Source organism: Pan paniscus, chromosome 3, assembly GCF_029289425.2.
Source record: "Pan paniscus chromosome 3, NHGRI_mPanPan1-v2.0_pri, whole genome shotgun sequence".
In the NCBI taxonomy this organism is placed as follows: Eukaryota; Metazoa; Chordata; class Mammalia; order Primates; family Hominidae; genus Pan; species Pan paniscus.
The window spans coordinates 106,014,126-106,029,646 of NC_073252.2; the positions used below are offsets into that span (position 1 = coordinate 106,014,126).

Consider the following 15,521-nt stretch of genomic DNA (forward strand, 5'->3'; position numbering starts at 1 on the left):
AATCTGCTGATGACAAATGCCCCTCCTCCAAGATAAATTTTGTAAAAGCAATTCATTGGGGTGAAGTGAATAGGATAAGATAATAAGGTTCAAAGAGTAAGTTACAGGAGATAGTCCAGGCTTTATCCTTAGATTATCTAGAAATGATAGAGCATAGATCAGAATAGTTTTTCTGCCACCTCCACCCAGACCTTGGATGAAAAGCTCATCACAGTGACATTCCCATCATCCTGTGGAAACACTGGCATGCTGATTTTGCTGGCCATATAGCTTCAAAGTCTGCCCTTATCTAGAATGCATCATGCAAGAAACTAACGTGAACTCTTGTTCATCGTGCAAGGGACTAACAGGAACTTTTACTAAGGGGCTAATTCATTCTGGGTTCCATTTGTTTTCTTCATACAAAAGCTCTTGAGTGTGCCTCCTACGAGAGGATAAAACTCTCTGGGCATTTTTGAAAGTACTGAGGATAGTGAAGTTTTTTAAAGTAGTACTCTGTCTCTTACTCCAATAAGGAATCAATAGGCACTTTACAACTGCAGTTAAAGTGGCATTTTCAATCACACTAATCATGGGCAAGTTTCCTAAGTAATTAAAACCACTTTAAAACAAAAAAGAATGGTGATCATTCATGCTTGGTTTGAGATCTCTACCTCACAGCTGTTGATTTTAGAATTAGAATGTAGTGGTGTGTCCAAACAAGTTTTGCCACCAGGTTAGATGCTAGTCTCACTAGAAAGTGAATTTAAATTCGCTTACTTCAACCCCCATCTCATCCCCACCACATTTAAAGATAGAAAAGTATCTATATGATCTATATGTCTACTTAACGACGGACTCAGCTTCAAGTCTGTAAGGTTTTTTGATTGCAGGTCATTACAGTCTTGACCCTGCGTAATGCCTTCAGTCTCTCCAGATGATCATGCTATTAAGAGGTCGCCACAACTTTTGATAATATTCATCTTCCCTGATATTTTGAATCTCCTGCTGAGACACAGGAAGACAGGAAACTAGACTATGTTCACCAACCATTTGAGTGATTCTGTGTGCCATGCACTAGAGCTGCTGATACATAAAATTCCTGACATTTAAGTGGAAATGTCTGCACTATAAGACTCGCCCATAACTCCTAAGTCACATCATAAGAATTTCAATTGCATAAAATATATGCAAGTCTTAGGAAATGTTTGTAAGTTTTAGGAAATGTTGGTCAGGGCCTTCATAGCCAGCTAGATGTTTCAGAAGTGGAAGTGAATTGCTTTTCTGGATGCATTGTCACTGAATTTTACCATTCTTTTCTATTTAATATTTTAGCAAAATTGCACAATAGACATCAAATTTTATCTCATCCAAAGGTTGGGAGAGGTCATATTTTATCTCATCCAAAGGTGGGAGAGGTCATATTTTATCTCATCCAAAGGTGGGAGAGGTCATGTTTTATCTCATCCAAAGGTTGGGAGAGGTAATGTGCCATGGGCTCTGAGCATCCATCCAGCACATTTTTTGCTGGGCATGCTGAGTGCAAGGCCCTAACTCCTGTTACCCAGGCCATTTCTCAGGATTGTATTTGCAGTAAGCAATGTTAAGTAATGAGGTAGCGTATTACCCTAAATAAAGAGAAGTCTTTTTTTCTGTTTACTGTAAAGCAGTAAAAATGCGAAGCTCAGTGGTCCTCAGTTGAGGTGCAAACCCACTGCATATGTAACATCTGTCTTCACCTCTCCAAGTCATCCCCATGGGATTTGAGAGACAAGGGAGCCAAAGGGACCATGCTGACACTTTGGATACTGCTATGCTATGTGTAGTGAAGTCCTTTGTCTCTGACTCAGGAGTCTTGTGTCTTCTAGCATCCAATGAAACAGGAACAGGCTAACTTGTGGGCTTGTAAGTAAAGTCATAGATGCTTCACGAATTGACATGTAAATTTTATTTTCTTCTAATACATAAGAATATCAGAAGCATAATACTGTATTAAGTTAGGATAGTAATGGATTATGTATTACTGTGTGTGTATATAGATATATGTATATAATGCACATTTAATCCGTATGTGGCACCCGTAATCGAACATAGCATTTTACAGTTAACGCTTGGCATACATTTTTAAATCTAAGTTAGGATAGTAATGGATTATGTATTACTATGTGTGTGTATATAGATATATATATATAATGCACATTTAATCCATATGTGGCACCTGTAATCAAACATAGCATTTTACAGTTAACGCTTGGCATACATTCTTTAATCTTCACAAAACCCTGTGAAGTAAGCAAGGCAAGAGAAGGTGACCCCATTTTATGACATGAAAGGGTTCATAAATGTTAGAGCTAGAACTTGAGTTTTGTTTTTGTGGGCTATAGCTTGCTGCCTCCCTGTCGTAATTACTATGGTCACCATCACAGTTAGGGTTTTGTTAGGAAATTAGTTTCAGAAGCAAACTGTCCTTGGGACAGGTTCTTTGTCACATGCTACAGATTTTTCTTAAAATTACAATTTACTAATTTCAAAGGGGAGAAAAGTTGGCTCCTAGTGCAAAATGGCCTTGAAGGCAAAAGAACTCCTCAAGAATCCTCGAGTGTCTGAACCCACAAGTTTGTTAGAATAAAGCAAACTCACTGTCAATGAGTTTTAATGTCATATGTCTCAGATTATGTTTCCAAAGCCCCCACTCTGCCTGCCTTTCCCACATAGTGCACACTAATCAGATACCTGAATTGTTTAGCCGTAATCTCTCCAGAAACTTCCAGAAAAGTGAATGATGAATTGCTAGTGTGGAAATGTCTTTTTTTCTAATAAAAAGAGAAGATTTCATTCACTAATCTATGGCACCCTTGACCATGGGATTAAGAGTGATCCTGTTATCCCAGTCCCAAGTATTAGGTTGGTGCAAAAGTAATTGTGGTTTTTGCCATTGCTTTTAATTTCAAAAAACACGATTACTTTTGCACCAATCTAATAACTCCAGCCGATCCAGCACAGTGACACAATATGTTTAGTACCATCCTGTACCACCAACAAATTTACTGTATTTCACCAGTAACTAGTGAGTTGATTTTTTAATAACCTGCCTATATATTGGAGAGAATATCAGAGTTTGGGCAGTTCTCAGAGGATTTTGAGATTAAATTATATCAGAGTTCAGTTCAAAAATAATTGTTCAATATTGTTTTGTATAGCAGCCTTTACAAAAGAAGTGACAAGTCTTCTCCTGGAGCTATATAAAATGAAATTGCCCAAACTGAAAAAAATTGCAAATATGTGGGAATTAACCAACACACTTAACTGGTGGAGCAAAGAAGAAATTGCAAGGGAAATTTGATAATACCTTGAGACAAATAACAAAAATACAGCACACCAAAACTATGGGATGCAGCAAAAACAGCACTGAATGAAATGTATACCTATAAATGCATATGTTTTAGAAAAGAATAATGTAACTTTAGATCTTAAGGTACTTGAAAAAGAAGACAAAATAAAATTCAAAGTTAGCAGGAGGAAGGAAATAATAAAGACTAAAACAGAGATAAATAGAGAATAGAAAAATAATAGAAAAATCGATGAAATGAAAAGTTGGTTCTTTGAAAAGAGCAGCAGACTTGACAAACCTTTAGCTAGATTGCCTAAGAAAAGAAGGCTCAAATTACTAAAATCAGAAATGAAAGTGGAGATATTACCACTGATTATACAGAAATAGGATTATAAGAGTACAATGAACAAATGTACAAAAAACCTACCAGTACCGAATCATGAAGCAATAGAAAATCTAAACAGACCTCTAATTAGCAGGGAGGTAGAATGAGTAATCAGAAACTTTTCAACAAAGAAAATCCTGAACTGTGGCTTTGTTGGTGAATTCTACTATGCATTTAAGGAAAAAAGTAGCCAGACGTGGTGGCTCACGCCTTTAATCCCAGCTCTTTGGGAGGTTAAGGTGGATGGATCACTTGAGCCCAGGAGTTTGAAACTAGCCTGGGCAACATTAACAAAACCCCATCTTTATCAAACAAACAAAATAGCTGGGCATGGTGACACATGCCTGTGGTCCCAGATACTTGGGCACAAAATAGGAGGACTGCTTGAGCCTGGAAGGTTAAGGCTGCAATGAGCTGTGATCACACCACTGCACTCCAGCCTGGGCAAAAGAGCGAGATCCTGTCTCAAAAAAGAAATAAAGAATTAACACCAATACTTCTTAGACTTTTCCAGAAAGAAGAAAGAACACTTCCTAATTCAGCCTGTGAAGCCAGTTATCACCAATACCAAAGCCAGACAAAAACACTACAAAAAAAAAAACAAAACTTAAGACTAATATACCTTATAAACATTGGCACAAAAATCTTCAACAAACTACTAGCCAACTGAATTCAGCAGCATATTAAAAGGGATATATAACAAGACCAAAAGAGATTTATTCCTGAAATGCAAGGATGGTTTAACATGAAAATCAATCAACATAATACATTAACAGAATGAAGAGTGAAAAGTACATGATCATTTCAATTGATGCAGAAAAAGCATTTTACAAAATTCAACATTCTTGCATGATAAAACTAAACATACTAGGAATAAAAAGAAGTTGCTTCAACATAAGGAAGTTATCATGAAAAAGCCAGCTAACATCATGTTCAGTGGTGACTGAAAGCTTTTCCTCTAAAAGGGAAATGTCAAGAATGATCAGGAACAAGTGAAGAATGCCCAGTTCTCCACCTCCATTCAACATAGTATTGGAAGTTCTTGCCAGAGCAATTAAGCAAGAAAAAGAAATAAGAGGAATTGAAATTGGAAAGGAAGAAGTAAAATTAACTATTTGCATATGACATGATCTTATATGTTAAAAATTCAACAGAAAAACTTTAGATTTCAAATCATGAGTCTGAATGAAAAGTTAAAAATTAAAAAGTTAAAATGAAAAATTTTAAATTGTTATATCTAATGAATGAATTCAGCAAATTTGCAGACAAAAACACACAATCGTTTGTATGCACTAACAATGAACAATCTGAAAAGGAAATTAAGAAAATAATATCATTTATAATAACATCAAAAGAGTAAAGTACTTTGGAATCAATTTAACCACGGAGGCAAAAGACTTGTGTGCTGAAACTACAAAACATTGCTGAAAGAAATTAAAGATCCAAATAGATGGGAAGACATCCCATGTTCATGGATTAGAATACTTGATATTGTAAAGATGACAATATTACCCAAAGCAATCTACAGATTCAATGCAATCTCTATGAAAATATCAATGGTGTTTTCTACAGATATAGAACAACCTGTCCAAAAATTCATATGGAATCTGAAGGGAGTAAAATAGTAGCCAAATTGTTTGTCAGTATGCCCAAATTTTTCAGAATAGCAAAAACTACTGAAAAAGGAATGGTTGGAGAACTCATATTTCCTGATTTCAAAACTTACTCCAAATGTACAGTAGTGAAAACAGTGTGGTACTGGCACAAAGATAGACATACAGACTAATGGGATAGAATAGGGACCCCCAAAATAAACTCTCACATATATGGTCAGTTGATTTTCAATAAAGGTACTAAGACCATTAGATGGAGAAAGGATTGGGGTGGGGCGGGGGGGATTGCTGTTTTTGTTGTTATTGTTTTTGTTTGTTTGTTTTGAGACACAATCTCACTCTGTCACCCAGACTGGAGGGCAGTGGCACAATCTCAGCTCACAGCTACCTCCCCCTCCTGGGTTCAGGCAATTCTAGTGCCTCAGCCTCCCAAGTAGCTGGGACTACAGGTGCGTGCCACCACACCCAGCTAATTTTTGTATTTTTAGTAGAGATAAGATTTCGCTATGTTGGCCAGGCTGGTCTTACTCCTGGCCTCAAGTGATCCGCCTGCCTTGGCCTCCCAAAGTGCTGGGATAACAGGTGTGAGCCACCATGCCTGGGCAGCATAGTGTTTTTAACAAACAGTTCTGTGAAAATTGGAAATCTACATACAAAAGAATGAAGTTAGATTCTTACCTTATACCCCATACAAAAATTAATGCAAAAAATGGATCAAAGACCTAAATTTAAGAGCCAAAACTATGAAACTCTTAGAAGAAGCAGATGAAGCTGTTTATGACCTTGGACTGGGTAATGACTTATTAAGTATGACATCAGAAGAATAAGCAATAAAAAACAGATAAACTGAACTTAATCAAAATTAACTTTTTTGCATCAAATTACAGTATGAAGGGAGCAAAAAGACAATCCACAGAATGACAGAAAATAGCTGCAAATCCTATATCTGATAAAGCAGTTGTCTCCAACCTTTTGACACTAGGGACTAGTTGCGTGAAAGACAATTTTTCCACGGACCAGCAGGGAGGAGGGAGATGATTTCGGGACGAAAGTGTTCCAGCTCAGATCATCAGGTAGTAGTTAGATTGTCATCAGAAGCATGCAACCTAGATCCTTCGCATGCACAGTTCACAACAGGGTTAGCGCTCCTATGAGAATCTAATACCACCACTCATCTGAAAGGAGGTGGAGCTCAGGTGGTCATGCATGCTCACAGGCCTTCTACTCACCTCTTACTATGCAGCCCAGCTCCTAACATGCCATGGACTGGTACCAGTCTGCAGCCTGGGGGATGGGGACCCCTATGATAAAGGATTCATATTCAGAATATCTAAAATGATCCTACAACTCAGCAACAACCAAACAACCTAATTCAAAAATGGGCAAAGGATTTGAATAGACATTTCTCCAAAGAATATATATAAATGTCCAGAAAGCATATGAGAAGATGCTCAGCATCATTAGTCATTAGAAAAATACAAGTCCAAAACCACAATGAGATACACTTTACTACCATTAGGATGGCTGTTAAGGAAAAGACAAACACAAAATGACAAGTGTTGGTGAGGATATAAACAAATTGCATTCTTCATTTACAGAACCCATTAAAAAATAATAAAAGAAATTGCAACCCTTATTGTTGCTGGTGGGAATGTAAAATAGTGCAGCTTCTGTAGAGAACAGCATGTTGGGTCCCCAAAAGAATTACCATATGATCCAGCAATTTTACTGCTCTGTATTTAGCCAAATAAATTGAAATCAAGGACTCAAACAGATATTTGCACACCAGTGTTCATAGTATTATTCACAGTAGCCCAAAGGTGGAAACAATCTATGTGTCTATCAACAGATGAAAGGATAAACAATGTGATATATACAACAATGGAGTATTATTCAGCTATTAAAAGGAATGGAATTCTGACACATGCTACAAACATGAGTAAACCTTGAAAATGTTACTCTAAGTTAAATAAGCCAGATACAAAAGGACAAATATCATATGATTCACCTTAAATAAGGTACCTAGAATAGGCAAATTCATAAAGACAAACGGAATAGAGCTTATGACTAAAGGAAAGGGAGAATGACAAGTTGTTGCTTATTAGGTACAGAGTTTCTATTTGGAATAATGAAACACTTCTGGAAATAGCAGTGATAGTTACACAACACTGTGAATGTACTTAATGCCACTGAACTGTACACTTAAAAATGGCTAACATGGTAAATGTTATACATATTTTTACCACAATAAAAAAACCCAAAAAAACTCCTGACATTTCAGCATATTTTTAATTGAAAGAAACCGAAAATAACTTAGATATTTACTAATAGAGGATTTGAGTAATACATTGTGACATACTTAAATCGATTTCTTAATGGGCTCCTTGGTTTGATCTTTGCCCCTTTAGAGGCAGCAAAAGTGATTCTGTTAAAATACAAGCCAAATGATGGCATTCCTTCTCAAAAACTCTTCAGTGATGCACCATCTTACTGAAAGTAAAGATCAACATCTCTAAAATGCCCTACATTGCTACCTCTCTGATTCCATCTCTTACCACCTTTCTCTTCCTCTTTCCACTCTAGCCAGATGGCCTCCTTGTTCCTGGAAAACTCCCAGCACACCTCAGCCTCAGGGCCTTCACACTTACCATTTCCTCTATATGGAATGCTCTTTCCCCAGGTATCTAAAAGCAGTCCATCAGGTGATCAGCTGTCTATTTAAAAGAGGCCTTCCCTGAACAACCTAAATGAAATAAAACACTCCCCTACACACACACATACACACACACACACACACACACAGCAATTCCTACCATCCTCTTCGTGTGCCTTATTTCCTCCATAGTACTTATCACCAACTGACATTATACATTTGTCCATCCCTTTCTATATCTTTTGTAGAGATGGAGTTTTACCATGTTGTGCAGGCTGGTCTCAAACTCCTGGGCTTGAGCAATCTACCCACCTCAGCTTCCAAAAGTGCTGGGATTACAGGCTTGAGCCACCATGACTGGCCTGTCCATCTTTTGTCTTCCCCCACTGAAAAGCTCTTCGAAGGGAAAGCGCTTTGTTTTGCTTAGATAGTATCTCCAGTGCTGAGAATAGTTCATGACAATTGGTGTGCTCCAGTAAAAATCTATTGATGAAGAGTCTATTCAGTGAAACTACCAGACAGCTATTAAAAAGGATGAGGCTGATGGATACTCACTGGCATGGCGAGATTCTCAAAATACATTGGTAGGTTAAAAGAGCAGGTTAATTAACCAAAAGTAGAGTGTGATGCCATTTATGGGGGAGCAGGAGGGAAATTATGTAAACATAAGAAATCCGAAAGGATATATCACACTTTTAATACAAGTAACTCCAAGAGGTAGAAAGGCAAAAGGGTGTGTGTGTGTGTGTGCGTGTGTGTGCATGTGTACACTTTATGTATCAATAGCCTTAGAAGTGTACCAGTTCTTTTTGGTATATTTATCCTACTGAAATAATCAAAGATGTATATATCCCACTATGGTTTATAATAGCAAAAAAACTGTAAGGAGGGTCAATAACTGGCTATTGGTTAAACTTTGAAATATTTTTAAACAATCGACTAGATTTTTTAAAATTCAAGTGTCAAGAAATAAAAGCCTGCAGGCTAAGCACAGCTGCTGCCTTTTTTCATAAAGCAAATTTTATTGGAAATAGCCATACCCATTTATTTACTTATTGTCAGTGGCTGCTTTCCTGCTCCCACGGCAAGCAGAGTTACACAGTTGTGACAGAGACCATATGGCACACAAAATCTGAAATATTTACTATTTGGTCCTTTTCAGGCAAAGACTGCTGATCCCGGGGCTAGAATATAGTAATTAAAAATGATTTGTGGGAGGCAAGAGGATCACTTGAGGCCAGGAGTTCAAGACCAGCCTGGCTAACATGGCAAAACCTGTCTCTACTAAAAATACAACAACAACAACAACAACAACAACAACAATTACCGAGGTGTGGTGGCACATGCCTGTAATCCCAGCTACTTGGGAGGCTGAGGCATGAGAATCAGTTGAACCTGGGAGGTGGAGGTTGCAGTGAGCCAAGATTGTGCCACTGCACTCCAGCCTGGGTGACACAGCAAGACTCTATCTCATAAAATAATAATAATAATAATAATAATAATAATAAATTTTTTAAAAAATGAGCCGGGCACAGTGGCTTATGCCTGTAATCCCAGCACTTTGGGAGGCCAAGGCAGGCGGATCATGAGGTCAGGAGTTCGAGACCTGCCTGGCTAACATGGTGAAACCCCATCTCTACTAAAAATACAAAAATTAGCTGGGTGAGGTGGCAGGTGCCTGTAATCCCAGCTACTCGGGAGGCTGAGGCAGGAACTCACTTGAACATGGGAGGAGGAGGTTGCAGTGAGCCAAGATCGCGCCACTGCACTCCAGCCTGGGTGACAGAGTGAGACTCGGTCTCAAAAAAAAAAAAAATACCATTCAGGACATAGGCATGGGCAAAGACTTCATGACTAAAACACCAAAAGCAATGGCAACAACAGCCAAAATTGACAAATGGGATCTAATTAAACTAAAGAGCTTCTGGACAGCAAAAGGAACTATCATCAGAGTGAACAAGCAACCTACAGAATGGGAGAAAATTTTTGGAATCTACCCATCTGACAAAGGGCTAATATCCATAATATACAAAGAACTTAAACAAATTTACAAGAAAAAAACAACCCCATCAAAAAGTGGGCAAAGGATATGAACAGACATTTCTCAAAAGAAGACATTTATGCAGCCAACAGACATATGAAAACATGCTCATCATCACTGGTCATCAGAGAAATGCAAATCAAAACCACAATGAGATACCATCTCACGCCAGTTAGAATGGCGATCATTAAAAAGTCAGGAAACAACAGATGCTGGAGAGGACGTGGAGAAATAGGAACACTTTTACACTGCTGGTGGGACTGTAAAGTAGTTCAACCATTGTGGAAGACAGTGTGGCGATTCCTCAAGGATCTAGAACTAGAAATACCATTTGACCCAGCCATCCCATTACTGGGTATATACCCAAAGGATTATAAATCATGCTACATAAAGACACATGCACACAGTATGTTTATTTGTGGCACTATTCACAATAGCAAAGACTTGGAACCAACCCAAATGACCATCAATGATAGACTGAATTAAGAAAATGTGGCATGTATACACCATGGAATACTATGCAGCCATAAAAAGGATGAGTTCATGTCCTTTGCAGGGACATGGATGAAGCTGGAAATCATCATTCTAAGCAAACTGTCACAAAGACAGAAAACCAAACACCACATGTTCTCACTCATAGGTGGGAGTTGAACAACGAGAACACATGGACACAGGGCAGGGACACAGGGCCTGTGGAGGGGTGGGGGCTGGGGGAGGGTTAGCATTAGGAGAAATACCTAATGTAAATGATGAGTTGATGGGTGCAGCAAACCAACATGACACATGTATACCTATGTAACAAACCTTCACGTTGTGCACACGTACCCTAGAACTTAAAGTATTAAAAAAAAAAAAAGATTTGTGGGAGAACAACATGGAAAATGTTAATGATATCTTTTCATTCATATATTTATAAATATGTGAATATTATAAATAGGAATATTTATAAAGTTTACAAATACATAAGACTAGAAGAATATATACATAAATGTTATAAATGATTACCTCTGAGTGGTAAGAATAAAAAGGTGATAGTTGGCTCCTTTATAGTTTCCTGCATTTTCAAATTTTCTATGAAAACTGTATTACTCTTTTAAAAAGCAGAATAAAATATTGGCTTTGAAATATCTGGTTTGCAATGAGTATGTTCTTACCTAAAAGAAGAAGTAAGTAACCTTTCAATGTCCTTTCTTTCTAAAACTTCATTCTCAGTGAGGTTTAGAAATAAGACTTCATTATTAGGCAGAGGGCCAAGCACAGTTACCTAAACCAGGAGGTAACAATCTTGTGTTAGTTTTTTTTTTTTTCTTTTTTGAGACAGAGTCTTGCTTTCTTGCCCAGGGTGGAATGCAGTGGTGTGATCTCAGTTGACTGAAACCTTTGCCTCCAGGGTTCAAGCGATTCTCCTGCCTCAGCCTCCCAAGAAGCTGGGATTACAGGCATGTGCCACCACGCCCAGCTAATTTTTTTTTTTTTTTTGTATTTTTAGTAGAGACGGAGTTTCACCATGTTTGCCAGGCTGGTCTCGAACTCCTGACCTCCAGTGATCTGCCTGCCTCGGCCTCCCAAAGTACTGGGATTACAGGCATGGGCCACCGTGCCCAACCCCCTTGTGTTAGTTTTATTGAAGTAACTGGCTTATACTTTGCCATGTAAATATAATTTATTCTTTCAGATTTTATTGACTAAGCATGCTGTTAATCAGAGGCCAAAGTCAAAGTCCTAAGAATCCACTTAAGAAGAAGAATGTTAGAGACCAGAGGAATCTAAGAGTCCTTGTGTTATAACTCTCTCTTTTGACCAGATGAAGAAAACAAATCAGAAATGTTAACAGCATAGCCTGGCCAACCCAGTTAGATTTGGACAGAGGTCCCCATGTGGTTTCCACGATGATTTCTGCATAGTAAATGGAAGTAAATGAGGAAGAAATAAGGAACAGAGAATTCAGCAACGCTTTGGCGTACACAAAAATAAAATGTCAGGAATCAGTAACAATTGTGGCCAGGCTAACTAAAGTGACTAACTGTTCCTATGGCTACCCACCTCACAATAGATTCATCTCATAAATTAAACCTGCTAAGTCTTCTTACTTCACCATGTCTTTTTCGCCAAGATACTGGCTTTTTAAAAAAAATTGTTTTACTGAGGTATAATTTACCTATAGTGAAATGCACAGTTAAGTTTTGACAAGTGCATACATCCAAGTAACCAACACTTCAATCAAGATATAGAACATTTCTACCACCCTAGAAAAATTTTTCAATTTCCCTTTCCAAACAATCCACCCTGTTCTAATGTCTATCACCATAGGTTCACTTTGTTTGTTCCAGACTTCATATAAATGCAGCTATTTAGTATGTATTCTTGTGCCTGGCTTTTTCACTTGGCATGTTTTTTGATATTTATCCACGCTGTAGAGTGTGTCATAACTGATTGATTTTTATTGTGGTGTAGTGAGCTATCAAATAAGTATACCATAGTTTCCCCTTCCCCTGCCCCCCCTCTTTTGTTGAAGGACATCTGGATTGTGTTCATTTTGGTGTTAAATAAAAAATGTGTCCTAATCCTGGCCCCACCTTGACCAAATAAAGGGATGTTTTCGGAATTGGATTTTGTGACTTTTGAGATTCTGCCTTACACTGTTTTAGATTTTTTTCAGGGGCCTTTCTCCTGTCATCTCTTCTCCAAGTAAATCATACATAATACATGCAAGTGGAGAGGAATGAAGTAATACTGAAGACAGGCACGTTTATTTATTCATTATACAAGACATAAAGGCTAAATATAGGAAACAATATCCTGGCAAGTCTCACATTCTAATCTTGGAAAAAGCTGGTAAATCTGCAAGGTGTGAATAAGAGGCAGCAATAGTGACAACCTATTAAGTTTAAACTATTATCAAGAACCCAGTGATAACTATTATAATTACAGCTTTTATGTATTGAGTACTAGTTGCTAGACATTGTGCTATTATTTAATTATTATTATTTAATTATTTTATTTAATCCCTATGCTTGATATAGGTATATTTATCATCCCAATTTCAGTTCAGGAACATGGAGGCTCAGAGAGTACATAAACACATATATAGAAGACACTCAACGGAATATATATGAAGTAAATCATAAGAACTTAAAGGGAATAAAGGTGTTAATTTTTAAATGGCCAGTGGAGTTGTGCAACTAAATAGTGCTAATAACATTTCTACTTTCTCTTTTCATTAGCATTTTGCAAACCCTTCTTAAGCCATGCACTCTCTCTGTTCATGCTCATTGATTCTGGATGGGTGTCGTGTGTGGCATTTACCTCCCAGAGAATTACAAACCAACTGAACAATTGTAGTTTTACAAATAGAGTAATTTAATACCACTCTTTATAACAAAATAAGTACTCAGCTATTTTGGATATACTGTAACCAACAATTCTGGCCAAAATCCATGTCGAACAAGAATATAGGTAGGAAAGTGGGTGGTTTAAAATTATCTTTAGGGTCTCAATAAAAATGATTTTTTCCCATAATCCTCTTTCTTACCACTTCTGCCCACCCAAAAGATCTCTTAGTATTCTCTTCCTTTACTGCTTCTGCTATTATTTTTTTACCTATATAAAATAAGAGAGATGAAGCAGAAAGTATTCCTTTATGTGGCAAAATCGCCCTGAATGTAATTTGGGGAAATTCATCCTTAAGGAGCACTGAATGAGCTGTGTGGTTTCATGTTTAAAATAGTGTATCCAGCTGGGCATGGTGGCTCTCGTCTGTAATCCCAGCACTTTGGGAGACTGAAGCAGGCAGATTACCTGAGGTCAGAAGTCCTAGACCAGCCTGGCCAACAGGGTGAAACCCTGTCTCTACTACAAATACAAAATTTGCCGGGCGTGGTGGTGCGGGCCTGTAATCCCAGCTACTGGGAGGCTGAGACAGGAGAATCGCATGAACCTGGGAGGCGGAGGTTGCAGTGAGCCGAGATCACACCACTGCATTCCAGCATGGGCGAAAGAGCGAGATTCCATCGCAAAAAAAAATAATAATAAAATAAAAGTGTATCCATAATATTATGAACAATATCACTTCCTGTATTCGTTTGCAAGGGCAGCCATAACAAAGTACTACAGACTGGATGTTTTAAACAACAGAAATTTATATTTATATCCTCACCGTTCTGGAGACTAGAAGTCAAAACTCAAGGTGTCAGCAGGGTTGATTTCTTCTGAGACCTCTCTCCTGACTTGTAGATGGCTGCCTTCTGACTGTGTCCTCACATCCTCTTTCCTCTCTGTCCTTATCTCCTCTTCAGACACCAGTCATATTGGTAAGAGCCCATCCACAGGACTCCATTTTAGCTTAATTACCTCTTTAAAGGCCCTTTCTCCAAATACAGTCTTATTCTGAGGCACTGGGGGTTAGGACTTCAACATATAGTGGTGAGGAGAGGCTGAATTCAGCCCAGATTTCCTATCTGCCCCACACAGCTATTAACCTAGTGAAAATGAGAGATTTAGGAAAACACTACACGTGCAGTTACATCCTGTACAATATAAAAGGGTGGCTGTTGGAGTTGTTAAATTAGTCACAGCTTCAACTATTTTAAAATCATTTATGAATTTAAATTGCTTGTATGGGATGATGTATATAGTGGCTACTGTTTCAGAGAGCAAAGCCCTAGAATCAGATGACATCCAGAATGTCATGTTGAAGATCATATCTGCAAACAAGTAGTTTAAATTTTTAAAAACTTCTCTTAATTCAAAAATTCAAAAAAATGAGAAAAGTAATCTCACAAGTAGTGGTTAATTATAGAAGATGAGAGGTGTGGAGGTTTTTTTTTTTGTTTGGGGTGCATAAGCTTAAAATAACATGAAAAGCATGTCAAAAAGAATATGAGAACAGAGTGGACTTGAAATTTAACATATCCTACTGGCATCACTTGTTTATAGAAAAATAAAATGGATCATGTATTTATTTGAGGACTCACTATGCTTTCTTTGATCACATTTTTATAGGTACAGCGTGGTGTTCAAACTTTTAATGTATGGAGAAAAATGAAAAGGCTAGAAAAATGGCCCAGTACAGACAATTCTATGCTCAATCCAACTTGAACAGAAACTACAGGATTTGGCCTAAACAAGACAGAAAGGGAAGCCCTTATCAGGAAAGCCATTATCTGAGAAGATAAAATAAAGTAAGACTTTGTTTTTAAAGTATTATACAATTCATATCTAATATTTCAACCTCAGCCTTTCAAGTGTTGTCTAACACCAATAATAATATTGCCACCCCTCCCTCAACCGGTTATCTTCTTTTCATATTTCTAGCTACTTAAATCCACCAAGCAAATTCTGGTTTCGCTATTTCTGGATTTAAGTACATTTTCTAATGCACCCAGGCCACACGCAGGAATGGACACAGCTTTCGCTCTCCGCATAAGTTTTCTAGCCCAGGGCAAGCTCTCAGAACGTGACTCCTCGTGCCTCGCTGCCCGCCCCTCGCTCCCCCCACTCCCGCCATCATCCCTTCCGCA

At 37.9% G+C, this 15,521-nt stretch overlaps 1 protein-coding gene and 1 long non-coding RNA gene across 5 annotated transcripts in view; one reads left to right on the forward strand and one right to left on the reverse strand.

Annotated features, from left to right (window-relative positions):
- The window catches only part of SGMS2 (sphingomyelin synthase 2), a 108,552-nt gene extending 93,090 nt beyond the window's left edge, over positions 1-15,462 (forward strand). For all 4 annotated transcript variants that reach the window (XR_008955511.2, XR_008955509.2, XR_008955510.2 and 1 more), the window contains one exon: positions 15,004-15,462. The gene's annotated coding sequence lies outside the window, so the exon portion shown is untranslated. The remainder of the gene's footprint in view (positions 1-15,003) is intronic.
- Positions 1-15,521, reverse strand: part of LOC117980027 (uncharacterized) — a 72,191-nt gene that overhangs the window by 7,677 nt on the left and 48,993 nt on the right. The window lies entirely within an intron of this gene.